Genomic DNA, 15,175 nt, shown 5'->3' with positions numbered 1-15,175 from the left:
GGATTGGGTAGGAGAAAATATTCGTGGGAGGATTGAGTGGTCTGGTATTGTGGCCACCTTGCCGCGTAACACTCATTTGAAAGATTGTTTAGTTGTTTCCGGTTGATGGGCTCATTATATTATTTAACGTGCTATACTATTCTTCGTGCTCACAAGTCGCAAGTTGTTTTGTGAAATGCATAAAGAAGGCACATAGGTTGAACTTTCAGATAGCCCAGACTGAGCAAATTATCATGTCTATTCATGTTTACAAATTTTATTTTATTTGTCTACATTACTATACAATATACATACATATCTATCTTCCTTAGTTTACTTGTTTATCACCGTCTGATTCTTATAAACAACAAACACGTCTGACAACATCGGTTGGTTGGTTTTCCGGCTACAGCACACAAAACAAATGCACACAATGTAATATGTTTAAAAGAGCTGCAAAATGAGATGAGGAAAAGGGGCCGAATTGTTTGCTAGCAGTCCTGAACTAATAACACGTGAGAAAATTCATATGTGAACTAAAAGACACAGATGAAACATATATAAACTCAGGGGAAAACGTCATTAAACATTATAACACCAAATTATCTTAGGTTTAAAACAACAACTTCTGATCTAATAACTTGGTCCTAATAGCTAACAAACTTCTTCTCTTCAAAAACAGCCTCTTCCACCCATTTAAATAAGTGCTCCTATACAATTAACAATGAGAGATTCGTGAAGCTTAAGAGATTCAGACCAAATTTTCTTAACATATCATCACTTGCATCGGTTTTGGTCAGTGAAACTTTGCCCCCATCTCTCTTACTCACGCACCTGAAGAACGGTGGACCAGGATTTTCTTGCGTCCTAGACGTGTACATCTTCACAAGCTCACAACATACACTCTTGCTTGGAAATCCATGAGCTTTTGAAGTTGATCCCATGGTGAAGAAGATATTTTTTTCCTGGGAATTGGGTACAATAGAACCTTTATAAATTAATAATGTTGAGACTTTGAAATTTTATTAATTTATAGAGATATTAATTTGCAAAATTTTCTTTGTTTAGATTTTTATTTTAAGATATATTTATTCTAAGATAAGAAAAGTATTTGATTTTAGTGTATAGACATTAATTGTTATTTTTTGAAATTTGACATTTATATTGATTTTATTATATTATTTGGTGTATATAATATAGATACTCTATAATATATATTGCATACAACTTAAATGTGGTTTAAAATATAATATTACTAAATCTCATAAAAAATATATTAAGTGTTAAGAAAATATAAAGATAATTCCAGTGTGAATAAAAATAAAAAAATATAATCATAGGTTTTTACTTATATAAAATATATATCATATAAATTATTAATTAATAATTCTAATAGGACCATATATTTACATAGATTTTTTTTAAAAATTATTATCTTATTATTTTATCGAATTGTGTTAAATTTTAAACGAGTCCAAATTGGGACCAGTGAAATTTATTAATTTATATAAATTATTAATTTATCGAGTATTAATTTATAGAAGTTCTACTGTATTTGCATAGTAGATAAAGAAGAAAAGAAGTCACGAGTTTATGTTTTTAATGATAGAGTAAAACGCATTGTTTCACTATTTAATAGAAGTTCAAGCAAAATTAATTGTTGACTTCAGGATGTTTAAAATTGCCGAATCAACATAAGTTTAGGATTATTTCGAGAAAATTATGAAAGTCTGAGAAAAAAATTTGGCTTGTCTACAAAATTAAGGGGTTTTAGCTTATTTTTGTTAGTTTTTTAGCTTATTTTCAAATGGCGTTTTTCCCTATAAACTCATAAATAATTAAAATTATATACTAAACGATAAAATCATTTGTAAAACATGTATTGACAATCGAGAATTCGTCCAAAAAATACCTCAACTTTTCACGAATTGCCAAAAAAAACATGAACTTTTGGGCTGACCAAAAAAACACAAAACTTTCATTGACTTTATAATTAATTAACAATGTTTTCGCTGACTTGCCAATTCAGCACGCCGTCAATAAATTTAACAGAAATATTTGACGTCGTTTATTGTTGGCGTTTAGTGAAACGACGTCGTTTTTCAAATGAGATGAAACGACGTCGTTTTACATTATTTGAAATTAAAAATATGTAGACCCCTGGATTCGAACCCAGGTTGGTTGGTCAAATGGCAAGGTATTTTACCACTAGGCTACTAGCACTTTCAATGTACTTACTAACATGTTTACTTTTATTTGGTACATATTAAATATAAAAAATTCTTTAAAAACTTAATAAGATCTTTAAAATTTCAAAAAAATAAAAAATTAAAGAATATTTTTATAAAATTAATTTAGAAATTAAAATTAAAAATAAAAATTTATTTTTCTTTTTAAAAAATAAAAACTCTTCCAAAATTTTCTAAAAACTTAAAAAGATCTTTAAAATTCCAAAAAATTGAAAAAATAAAGAATTTTTTTATAAAATTAATTTTGAAATTAAAATAGAAAATTAAATTTTATTTTTTCTTTTCAATTCGTGAAAAGTTAGTGTTTTTTGGAAAAGAAAAAATAAATTTTTATTTTCTATTTTAATTTCAAAATTAATTTTATAAAAAATTTCTGTTTTAATTTCAAAATTAATTTTATAAAAAATTTCTTTATTGTTTCAATTTTTTGGAATTTTAAAGATCTTTTTAAGTTTTTAGAAAATTTTGGAAGAGTTTTTATTTTTTAAAAGAAAAAGAAAATTTTATTTTTAATTTTAATTTCTAAATTAATTTTATAAAAATCTTCTTTATTTTTTAATTTTTTTGGAATTTTAAAGATCTTATTAAGTTTTTAGAGAATTTTTTATATTTAATATGTACCAAATAAAAGTAAACATGTTAGTAAGTACATTGAAAGTGCCAGTAGCCCAGTGGTAAAATACTCTGTCATTTGACCAACCAACCTGGGTTCGAATCTAGGGGTCTACATATTTTTAATTTTAAATCATGTAAAACGACGTCGTTTTACATCATTTGAAAACGACGTCGTTTCACTTAACGCCAACAATAAACGACGTCAAATATTTCTGTTAAATTTGTTGACGGCGTGCTAAATTGGGAAGTCAGCGAAAACATTGTTAATTAAATCTAAAGTCAATGAAAGTTTGGTGTTTTTTTGGTCAGCCCAAAAGTTCATGTTTCTTTTGGCAATTCGTGAAAAGTTGAGGTTTTTTTGGGCCGAATTCTCATTGACAATCCAAACAGTAGGCAAGTCATCTAGTAAATAAAAAAACTTTGTTTGTAAAAATTACTAGATTCTTATGGAATTATTTTACGTAACGTATAGTTGTCAATCTAAAAATTTAAGATATATTAACAATTTCACTCTTGTATATATATATCTATTATTTAAAGAGAAGTACAAATTAAAAAAGACCCCCAAGTTTTCTAATTTATTTACACTTCAATGCCACTGTGAATTAAATTAAACTACATATTTTAATGCTTGTCTTTTCCAGTTAGATTAATGAAATTTCCTTAATCAAATTTAAACTCAATGTCATTAGATCTCTATTATTAAAAGATAAGTACCTAATAAAAAATACCTCTAAGTTTTCTAACTTATTTACACTTTCATGCTACTGATAAAACTACATATTTTAATGCTTGTCTTTTCCAGTTAGATTAATAAGTTTTTCTCAATCAAATTTACATTTAATGTCATTTTTTTTAATGTCATTAAATCAACCTAAGAATACATCATATTTAACGTAGATTACTACGTACAACGGTACAAGGACAGCCTAATAATGAATTTGACTTTATTTTTACGAAACGTGAATTACTTGATGTATGTAATATTTATAATATATTAACTACAATATAACAAATGCATATAACTTTTTTTTAATAGAAATTATATTAATCAACCCGATAAACGGGAATAAGATCCGATTACAAGCCCGACAAAAATTTCCCAAATCCAAACATAAACATACTAACTTCGCCCACCCACTAAACCCAACACGTTCCGCTAGCCGTTAAATCATTAGGAAATTCGGGTACCGTTCTCGACCTTCAACAATGACCATGAATAGGTGAGGTTCTCCTCATTTCTTCGGATGCCGGGACTATTCATGCTGTTTTTGATGTAGCTAGCTCTCGGTGAGTCTCGAACTTATAATCGTCTCTTCCATTAAACACGAAGGCATTATAGAAGAGAGGGATATAGAGCATAAACCTTTGAAAATCGCTCCATATCCCACTATACAATCTTCTACAAAGCTGAAACCGCCCGGAGACGAAGAGATCGAAGGAAACCTCGCACCAAGGACGGAGATGCAGAAAGACGGGTCCGGAAAGACGGCTGCTACTTGATCCAGCTAACACTCCAACACCTGCAAAAACTATAGCTATGCAACATCACCATGAGAAGCTACTCACGGTACTGGGATAAGTCACACAGCCGACTGAGCCACCAAGGAGGGGAAAACTCCTCAGACCACAAGGATCTTCCGAGCTCCTCGTCAGTCGTCCTCTTCGAGAACCGAAGAAAGATCAGTCTTTGATGTCGATGAATGAAACCGGTGGCACGGTTCAGACTACACATTAACAAAACAGGAGATAAACCCGCAAGGAGCAAGTCGACATGCCTCCTGCAGGTGACTGAATCAGATAGCCGGGAAGAGAACAAATTGATGAGAGAGAGGTGACTTCACCGCCTCGATGTAGCCATGGACGACTGCCTCCGACACCGCAGTGATGTCACTCTCCACGAGCCAACACCACAACGCCAGCAACAAGGGTTAGAACCCACCTTTGAGATAAAGGAACTCTCCAAAGCTCTCACGAAGAGAGAAGACAGAACTCGTTAAACCAAGATGCCAAGGCAGAACAATGAATCTACTTCTACACGCCTCTCACCCACTGTCCTAAGTAAACCACACGAAGACTTCAACCGGAACAGAGGAATGAGCAACCGTACGCCTCCACGCGCCACCATCCCTACAAGAAGCTAAAGGTACTTCCTGAACAAACCCTAAGATCCGACTACAACTTTTAACGTATTAATGTTATGGACATTTAATAATTATTTTGGCACAAAACAAATATCATTAATAATTTATTATTAATAAAATTATGAAATTATTTACAATTTTATGACCAATTCATCGGCCGTTTTAGGTATGTTAAATTTTTAACAGAAATATTAAAATTATTGTATTTTCTTTAAACATGTATAACTAATTTATAATCTTTTATACCATACTAAGTCATAATATAATATATTTTTTTCATATTTTAGATTCATAACCATTGTTCTTATATATCATATATAATTCCCTAACTACGTGTATATGTTCAATTTATTTATATGATATCTAATATTCGTCATAAAATAGATGGTTTAAGAAGCCAAACAAAATTATTTACTTAGTGAATATAATAGGATCAAATATTACAAATACATCATTTAGTAAAATAAATAATCAAAAACCAAAAATTCATACTCGCGCTAGGATCTACTATATATATAGTAGAATTTTCGCTCTTTTCCTTAAGCCACACTGATATTCCGTATTTTTAACGGTTTTAAACTCGTTTTGGAGCAATTAAATGGTCGGTTTTAATTAATGTTTTGGTCTATTTGATGCGTTTTGGTGTTCTTAAGTGTAATATGCAGGTTACTAGATAGCTTGAAAGAAAAGAACGCATTCGGGATTTATTCAGAAGCAAGATGGACCGAACAATGGACCGAATGAAGTATTGATCGCACAGAGCACGAGATCGACCGATCCGGGCTACCTGGATCGACCGATCTGTGGCTTTCATGCACTCGATCGACCGATCCGAGCCATGTGGATCGACCGATCTCAGGCGCTACGGGCTCCACACGCACAAACGAGCTTTTCACTCCTTTTTACCCACTCCCCTCAATAATTCACAGAAGAACTCGACTTTGGAGACTCAGAAAAGACCAGGGGGCGACCAAGGAGGAGATTTACAAGTTCTAGAGAGAGATTTGAGTGTTTTGTACTTGTTTTGGTGTGATTTGTGAAGATTTGTAAAGGAGTTCATCTCAAAACCATTTGGAGAAGATCTTCTGAACCTTTACTCTGTTTTAATACAATCTTATCATGTTTTCTTCATCAAAATCGTTTTGTTCTTGCTTAGTTATGTGTGAGTAGTCATCTAGTTGGGTTTAGGGGTTCTCATAGGGGATTTCTTGATGTTTTGATCCATAAAACGTGTGTAGACTAAGGGATTACGTTTTGGTTCTTCATCTAATGGATTTCTTACTGCTTGAACTGAATTGATCACTTAGTTCATGATTTAGATTGTTTGATGCACCGAAAGTGATTGTTTGAACTTCCGAAAATACTTTAGATGAGCAAAGTGTCCTTAACCCTCGGAAGTTGATGTTATTGCGCTTTGTGAACATATTGAACCTGTTCTTAATGCTTGTTTAGAAATTGAAACTCAGCGGAAGTTAGTGTGGAGATTTCTATAACATAGAGAATTAGCGCTACGGAAGTAGGTTAATTCTAATATCGTGTTTGAGTTCTAGACGGTTCTTAATATATCCCTGTGTCTTCCATTAATTGTATCTTGATTAAAAAGAAATCCCTGAGAATTCCCAATGCCCAACGTTTGTTTTAAAATAGTTTTCAAATCGTTTAAATCATCTTTTTACAACTTGTTTATGCTTTGTGACACTAGAGAAAATTAAATAAAAACCATCAAAAATATATCTTGTTTCGCTGTAGCTATTAACTTGTCTGCAACTCTACGTGTGATCATCGGTCCCTGTGGATTCGATCCCGTATTACTACTGCGTACTTTACTGTGCACTTGCAGTTAGATAATCGGGTTAAAACTCGAGACATCAAGTTTTTGGCGCCGTTGCCGGGGACCATTTGGTCACCCTAGAGTTAATGATCAGTTTAAGACTATAGCATTTTCTTTATTTTGTCTAATGTTTCTGTCTTTCTCTTTCTGTTTGTGTTTTCAGGTGAATGAGCGGATTTCATACTAGAAGCAAAGGATCATCGAATTTAATACCTTTGGAGTTAGAGCTCGGCCGCCTAGAGAGACAAGTGAAAAAGAAAAGACTTGAGTCCGCTGAAGAGGTTGAAATGGCTGAACACCAAGAAGACCAATTTCAGGACAACCCGCAAAATCCAATTCCTGTAAATGAACGAGAAGGCAACAATGCTGGTGATAATCAGCAGGCTGGTGTAGCTGCAAGACAACAGGCTGGAGACTATGGCATGCCTAGGATGACGCTTGCACATTATGATACACCAGATGCATTCTATGCCGATCGTTCTGGGATTCGCCCACCTCCCATTGAGAGAAGAGACTTTGAGATCAAGACTGGTCTCATTAATTTGGTGGAGAAAAATCCGTTTCATGGAAACCCGTCTGAGGACCCGATGTATCACTTGGAGCATTTTGAGCGAGTCTGTGACACCAGCAGACATAATGGAGTTCCTCAAGGCGCTTTGAAATGCAGGTTGTTCCCGTTTTCCTTAGCTGATAAAGCTATCAGATGGTTAAAGTCCATCCCTCCAGGATCTCTTACTACATGGGAAGAGACAAGAGCTGCTTTTCTACAGCATTTCTTCACCAAGTCAAGGTCCACATATCTGAGAAGCAGAATTGGAAGCTTTCAGCAACTTGATTCAGAAAGCTTTCATGAGGCTTGGGAGCGTTTCAAGGAGTACACACAGGACTGCCCTCACCATGGCTACACTGATGTGAGTTTGCTGAACATTTTCTATAATGGAGTTCATGAAGAGAGTCAAGATGCCATGGACACAGCAAGTAATGGTGATTTCATGACCAAGACTGTTGAAGAAGCTTACACCTTGTTGAACAACCTGTCATCCAGCAAAGCAAACCGCAAGTCAAGGTTTGATACCAGCCAGAAGGGTGTTGGTTATGAATCCAAGAAGATAGATGAGCTGAATGCCAAGATTGAGATGCTTCTCAAGAGAGATCAGAAATCTGTGAAATTTGTGGAGGAGCAAGGCTATCGTTCCTCACAAGAAGCTGTTGGTGATGATTCAAGTGATATGCAGGCTGATGTGAACTACATTGGTGGTCAAGGAAACTACAACAGAGGCTACAATCAGAACCTTGGGTGGAATCAAAATCAGCAAAATAATCTGTCTTACCGGAGCAACAATGTGGAGAATCCACAACATCAGTCCTACCCTCAGGCAGGAAACAGGCAGAACCAGAATCAGAACCAGAGTGTGTTCAACCAAGGATTTCAGAACAGAAATCAATATCAGGGGAACAACTCGGGCAACTCAGGATTTCAGCAAAGGCAGCAGTACAACAACTATCAGAATCAAGGAAATGCCTCTTCGTCACAGCCTTCTCAGGATAACGAAATTAAGAAGATGCTGCAAATGGTGCTAGAAGGTCAGAAGAATAGCACTGCAGAGATAAACACCAAGGTGGATAACATGTATGGAGAGCTTAATGGGAAGTTCGAAGCTTTGAACACCCATTTGAAAGTTTTGGAAAAGCAAGTTGCTCAAACCGCCTCCAGCAGCAGAACAGCACCTGGATTTCTACCAGGGAAGTCAGAGACGAATCCCAAGGAGTTTGTGAATGCTATAACACTTAGGAGTGGAAAAACGATTGAGGAATCGAAAGAGAAAGAGATCGACCGATCTCAAGAACAGATCGACCGATCCAAGGGGAAGGAGATCGACCGATCCGGTCCATCTGGATCGACCGATCCCGTGTCGACGAAACCAAATTCCTCCGAACCTGAAGAGGTGTATGTGGCGCCTCCTGCTTATGTTCCTAAGGCTCCATACCCATCCAGACCAAGGCAGAAGATCAAAGAACGTGAGTACGAGAAGCTAAAGAACCTTGTTGGGGAGTTACATGTGAGATTGCCATTTGTTGAAGCGGTGAAGATGGTACCTTCTCTTAAAAGGTACATGAAGGAGATTCTTACCGATAAGATGAGCCTAGAGCGGGGTGTGTTGATGCTCAATGAGGAGTGTAGCGCAGTTCTACAAAATGTCATGCCTAAAAAGCGTGAAGATCCCGGAGCATTTGTTCTACCATGCCGCATTGGATCACTTACTTTTGAGAAGAGTCTCTGCGATCTGGGTTCAGGAGTGAGCCTAATGCCTTTCTCTGTCTCTGAGAGGCTAGGCATGACGAACTACAAACCTACAAGGATCTCCTTGGTCCTTGCTGACCGATCAGTGCGAAGACCAGTCGGTGTACTAGAAAACATCCCTGTTGGTGTTGGAAAGGGATATGTGCTTACCGATTTTGTAGTTCTGGAGCTGGAAGAGGAACCTAAAGATCCTCTCATTTTGGGCAGACCATTTTTAGCTACTGCTGGAGCCATGATTGATGTACAGAATGGGCATATAGACTTACGTCTAGGAGACATGGCGATGAGATACAATGTGGAGAAGGTGCTGAAAAATCCGACTATTGATGGACAGACTTTCTGGGTTGATACATTGACTGAACTGGTGGAGGAAATGGATGAAGAGTTGCACACTGATGATCCTCTACAAGTCGCATTGACCCAAAGAGAGAGTGAGTTCGGGTTCATGAACCAAGAAGTGGTTGGATTTTCTGAGATTTTGGATTCAGCCTCACCGATTGAGAAGCATGTCGCCTATGTCAGCCTTGAAGACTCAGGCACCGATAAAACCGTCAAACCGTCATCCTCCCAACCAGATTGGAGTGAGGAGAATGCTCCAAAGGTGGAACTTAAAGCCCTCCCAGCTGGGCTGAGGTATGCATTCTTGGGACCGAATTCCACATATCCTGTTATTATTTGTGCTAACCTGAATAATGTGGAGACCGCTTTGCTTCTTTCAAAATTGCGAAAGTATAGAAAAGCATTGGGGTACTCTTTGGATGATATTACAGGTATTTCTCCAGATCTTTGCATGCACAAGATTCACTTGGAGGATGAGTCAAAGACGTCCATAGAGCACCAGCGAAGACTGAATCCCAAACTGATGGAAGTTGTGAAAAAGGAGATTCTAAAGCTGTTGAGTGCAGGGGTGATCTACCCAATTTCAGACAGCACTTGGGTGAGCCCGGTTCATGTGGTTCCTAAGAAGGGTGGCATCACTGTCATCACAAATGAGAAGGATGAGCTGATTCCTACCAGAACAGTCACAGGGCATAGGATGTGCATTGACTACAGGAAGCTAAACTCAGCCACAAGGAAGGACCACTTCCCACTTCCTTTCATTGACCAGATGCTGGAAAGACTAGCCAACCACCCCTACTACTGTTTTCTCGATGGCTACTCCGGGTTCTTTCAGATACCCATTCATCCAGACGACCAAGAGAAGACAACATTCACCTGCCCATACGGTACTTTTGCCTACAGGAGAATGCCTTTCGGATTGTGCAATGCTCCTGCCACTTTCCAGAGATGCATGATGTCGATCTTTACTGATCTTATTGAGGACATTATGGAGGTTTTTATGGACGATTTCTCAGTCTACGGTTCTTCATTTAGCGACTGCCTTGCTAATCTGTGCAAGGTGCTGGAAAGATGTGAGGAGAAGAACTTGGTGTTAAATTGGGAGAAGTGTCATTTCATGGTGAAAGATGGCATTGTTTTGGGTCACAGGATATCAGAGCAGGGTATCGAGGTTGACAAAGCAAAGATTGAAGTTATGACCAGCCTACAGCCTCCCAGGACAGTGAGGGATATTCGGAGTTTTCTGGGACATGCCGGTTTCTACAGGAGGTTTATCAAAGACTTCTCTATGATAGCGAGGCCACTCACCCGTCTGCTGTGCAAAGAAGCGAAGTTTGTTTTTGATGCTGACTGCCTCGCTGCGTTTCAGATTCTCAAGAAGTCTCTAGTCAGTGCTCCCATTGTGCAGCCACCAGATTGGGACTTGCCATTTGAAATAATGTGTGACGCAAGTGATTACGCGATTGGAGCTGTTTTGGGGCAGAGAAAAGACAAGAAACTCCATGTGATCTATTATGCCAGCCGAACGCTTGATGATGCTCAAATCAAGTATGCTACCACTGAGAAGGAGTTGCTGGCAGTAGTTTATGCTTTCGAGAAGTTCAGGTCCTATTTGGTGGGCTCGAAAGTAATTGTGCACACAGATCATGCAGCCTTGAAGTACCTGATGACGAAAAAAGATGCTAAACCGAGACTCTTAAGGTGGATCTTACTCCTACAGGAGTTTGATATTGAGATCAGAGACAAGAGAGGAGCAGAAAATGGAGTGGCAGATCATCTTTCCCGAATGAGAGTGGAAGCTGAAACACCACTGGATGATACATTACCCGAGGAGAATGTCTATGTGATCACCTTGCTGGAGGATGAGTATTTGGATCAGGCTGATTGCTGTGTCATGAGACAAATTCAGGATGATCTCCCATGGTTTGCAGACTTTGCAAACTACCTATGTGCTGGAATTGAACCACCGAACCTGAAGGGGTATGAGAGGAAGAAGTTCATGAGAGATGTGAACCACTACTACTGGGATGATCCCTTCCTCTACAAGAGATGCTCAGATGGTTTATTCAGGAGATGTGTTCTGGAGAATGAGATGCAAGGGATTCTTTTCCACTGCCACAGTTCAGAATACGCAGGCCATTTTGCAACATTCAAGACGGTTTCTAAGGTCCTGCAGGCTGGTTACTGGTGGCCTACACTTTTCAGAGACGCCCATGAGTTTGTCTCAAAGTGTGATGCATGTCAGCGGAAGGGTAACATCAGTAAGAGAAATGAGATGCCCCAAAATTTCATCCTTGAAGTTGAAGTTTTTGATGTATGGGGAATTGATTTTATGGGCCCTTTCCCATCTTCTTATGGAAATGAGTACATCCTGGTTGCGGTTGATTATGTCTCCAAGTGGGTGGAAGCAGTAGCCAGCAAGACAAATGACTCTAGTGTTGTCAAGAAAATGTTCAAGACAGTCATTTTTCCAAGATTCGGGATCCCGAGAGTGGTTATTAGTGATGGAGGCTCTCACTTCATCAACAAGACGTTCGATAAACTGCTGAAGAAACATGGAGTAAAGCATAAGGTAGCTACACCTTATCATCCTCAGACAAGTGGGCAGGTTGAAATATCGAACCGAGAAATCAAGGGGATTTTGGAGAAGGCTGTAGGCAAAACAAGGAAAGACTGGGCTGTGAAGCTTGATGACGCCTTATGGGCGTATAGAACCGCCTACAAGACTCCCTTGGGCACCACTCCTTTTAATCTGGTCTATGGAAAGTCTTGTCACCTACCTGTGGAATTGGAGTACAGTGGTTTTTGGGCAACGAAGTTGATGAACTTCGACATTAAAACCGCAGCAGAAAGGAGGATGGTTCAGTTGAACGAGCTGGACGAGATTCGGTTGAACGCCTATGAGAACACCAAAATCTACAAGGAAAGAACTAAGGCATGGCATGACAGAAAGATAATCCCGAGAGACTTCGCTGCTGGAGACAAAGTCCTTCTGTTCAACTCTAGACTCAAGCTATTTCCTGGAAAGCTTAAGTCTCGTTGGTCCGGACCTTTCACCATCACAGAGGTTAGACCTTATGGAGCTGTTGTCTTGGAAGACAATGGGAGGAAATTCACCGTCAATGGGCAGAGGCTAAAACCTTACTTCACAGATGCAAAACCCGAAGAAGGAACCAACATTCCTTTATCGGAACCCGATCTCGCCTAAGGACAACAAAATAGTCAGGCTCGCGACTTTAAACAAGCGCTGAGTGGGAGGCAACCCACATGGTTTGATTTTCTTTCTCTTTTGTGATTATGTTTTCTTGTGTGAATTGATTTTTGGTTGTGTTTTTAGATGATTTTCAGGCATGTATCACGATCAGGCAGAGATCGATCGATCCTAAAGAAACAGAACGGGCGATCCATGTAAGAGATCGGTCGATCCGACACGTATGGATCGGTCGATCTAAGGCGCTCACGACACCGCTGCTGGACCTGAGGCAGCGGAGGACTCTGACGATGATGGAGCCTTGGAGAGGCGCTCCAAGAGGCGCACTGACCGCAACGCCTGATCGGTAATCTCTCTTGGAATTATTTTCACACCGAGACGGTGTGAAGTAAGTCTGGGGGAGGATGCTACTTATGTACCATATTGCTTTTATTTCTCTTATTTTCTTAGTTTATCGGATTTGATTGTTTTTAAAAAAAAAAAAAAAAAAAAAAAAAAAAAAACTCTCTACGTATTTTTCTCAGACCCTGTGATGATTATTAGACTATTTCCTTGTGTGTTGTGCATTACATTTCATATTGACCATTTTTCAGGACTGTTAGCGCAGACAAACCGAGGAACCACTTGACCAAGCAACCTCTCTTTAAATCTTTTATCAAGTCTCGGTGAATTGTAATCGACTCAAATATTTTTGACCATTAATGAATTTAATTTCTTTTGACCAGGAATCAACATCAGGAAACGGTACACCATATACACATTCAGGATTTTCTTTACCACATTTTACCACTCTTTAATAATCCTGAATGGCCAGACTCATCAATAGTTTGGTACCTCACCTACACCTTACCCTTTTATTTCATCTCCATGCATTCTTACACACTGATCATATGTGCATACATGTGCAAAAACAATGGAGAGATTAGGGTAGACATGGTTCATCCGACTGCTTAGGTAGGATCGGAACATTTAGGTGGTTAGACACGGACCTGTGTGTCTAGAGGTGTAAATAGAAAAATTGGGTGTTGTAAGTGTGTGATTGCATCGCAGTGTATATATTCGATTTCGGTTTGTATAAGTTTTTCTTCAAAAAAAAAAAAAAAAAAAAAAAAAAAAAAAAAAAAAAAAAATAAAAAAAATAAAAAAAAAAAAAAAAAAAAAAAAAAAAAAAAAAAAAAAGAGTTCATGTTTATATCTCATTCAGTAGATTTGATTTAGACATTTTATTTTTATTTTGTGTACCAGAGATGATGCCTTGTTTAAATTTGGGGTTAGAGTTTGAGATTTGTTGGGTTTTGATCATTTGAGACTTGAGCAGTTCGAAAACATGGTTATCAATATACTCGGTTTCTCCAGCGATTTTGCATAATGTTTTGCATTTTTTGTTATCGCTGATACCCACAAACACTTGAGCCTCACCTAATTAAACACTAAAACAGCCTCCCAAACACCGAGCCCGTTATACCTGATGGAGATATCTTTGGTGGAAAGGTCACGCACTTTTTAATGAATGTAAAGAGTTGATTACTTGAAACTGAGACTTGCAGGTCTGAAATATGGAAAGGTTTGCGCGGTCTTGGTGGGGATTTGGAATGAATGCCTTGACAGTCTCTGATTTAAGTGGTTAGCGAAATCACAAGGTAAGTCTACTGAGGGTTAGTGAGCTCCCAAATTTTAATCCTCTTTACTTGAGGACAAGCAAAGATTCAAGTCTGGGGGAGTTGATATTCCGTGTTTTTAACGGTTTTAAACTCGTTTTGGAGCAATTAAATGGTCGGTTTTAATTAATGTTTTGGTCTATTTGATGCGTTTTGGTGTTCTTAAGTGTAATATGCAGGTTACTAGATAGCTTGAAAGAAAAGAACGCATTCGGGATTTATTCAGAAGCAAGATGGACCGAACAATGGACCGAATGAAGTATTGATCGCACAGAGCACGAGATCGACCGATCCGGGCTACCTGGATCGACCGATCTGTGGCTTTCATGCACTAGATCGACCGATCCGAGCCATGTGGATCGACCGATCTCAGGCGCTACGGGCTCCACACGCACAAACGAGCTTTTCACTCCTTTTTACCCACTCCCCTCAATAATTCACAGAAGAACTCGACTTTGGAGACTCAGAAAAGACCAGGGGGCGACCAAGGAGGAGATTTACAAGTTCTAGAGAGAGATTTGAGTGTTTTGTACTTGTTTTGGTGTGATTTGTGAAGATTTGTAAAGGAGTTCATCTCAAAACCATTTGGAGAAGATCTTCTGAACCTTTACTCTGTTTTAATACAATCTTATCATGTTTTCTTCATCAAAATCGTTTTGTTCTTGCTTAGTTATGTGTGAGTAGTCATCTAGTTGGGTTTAGGGGTTCTCATAAGGGATTTCTTGATGTTTTGATCCATAAAACGTGTGTAGACTAAGGGATTACGTTTTGGTTCTTCATCTAATGGATTTCTTACTGCTTGAACTGAATTGATCACTTAGTTCATGATATTAGATTGTTTGATGCA

The 15,175-nt window shown here is 38.0% G+C and overlaps 1 non-coding gene across 1 annotated transcript; it reads right to left on the bottom strand.

The window, feature by feature from the left end:
- Positions 1-7,615: 7,615 nt before the first annotated feature.
- On the bottom strand, positions 7,616-7,722 carry LOC125588099. The gene has a single exon (XR_007324495.1). It is a non-coding gene; the product is annotated as a small nucleolar RNA R71 (small nucleolar RNA).
- Between the last annotated feature and the right edge of the window lie 7,453 nt (positions 7,723-15,175).

The sequence above is a fragment of the Brassica napus genome, chromosome C5, assembly GCF_020379485.1.
Source record: "Brassica napus cultivar Da-Ae chromosome C5, Da-Ae, whole genome shotgun sequence".
Classification (NCBI taxonomy): Eukaryota; Viridiplantae; Streptophyta; class Magnoliopsida; order Brassicales; family Brassicaceae; genus Brassica; species Brassica napus.
The sequence above is the reverse complement of the archived record's forward strand: the minus strand, read 5'-3'. Positions and strand labels throughout refer to the sequence as shown.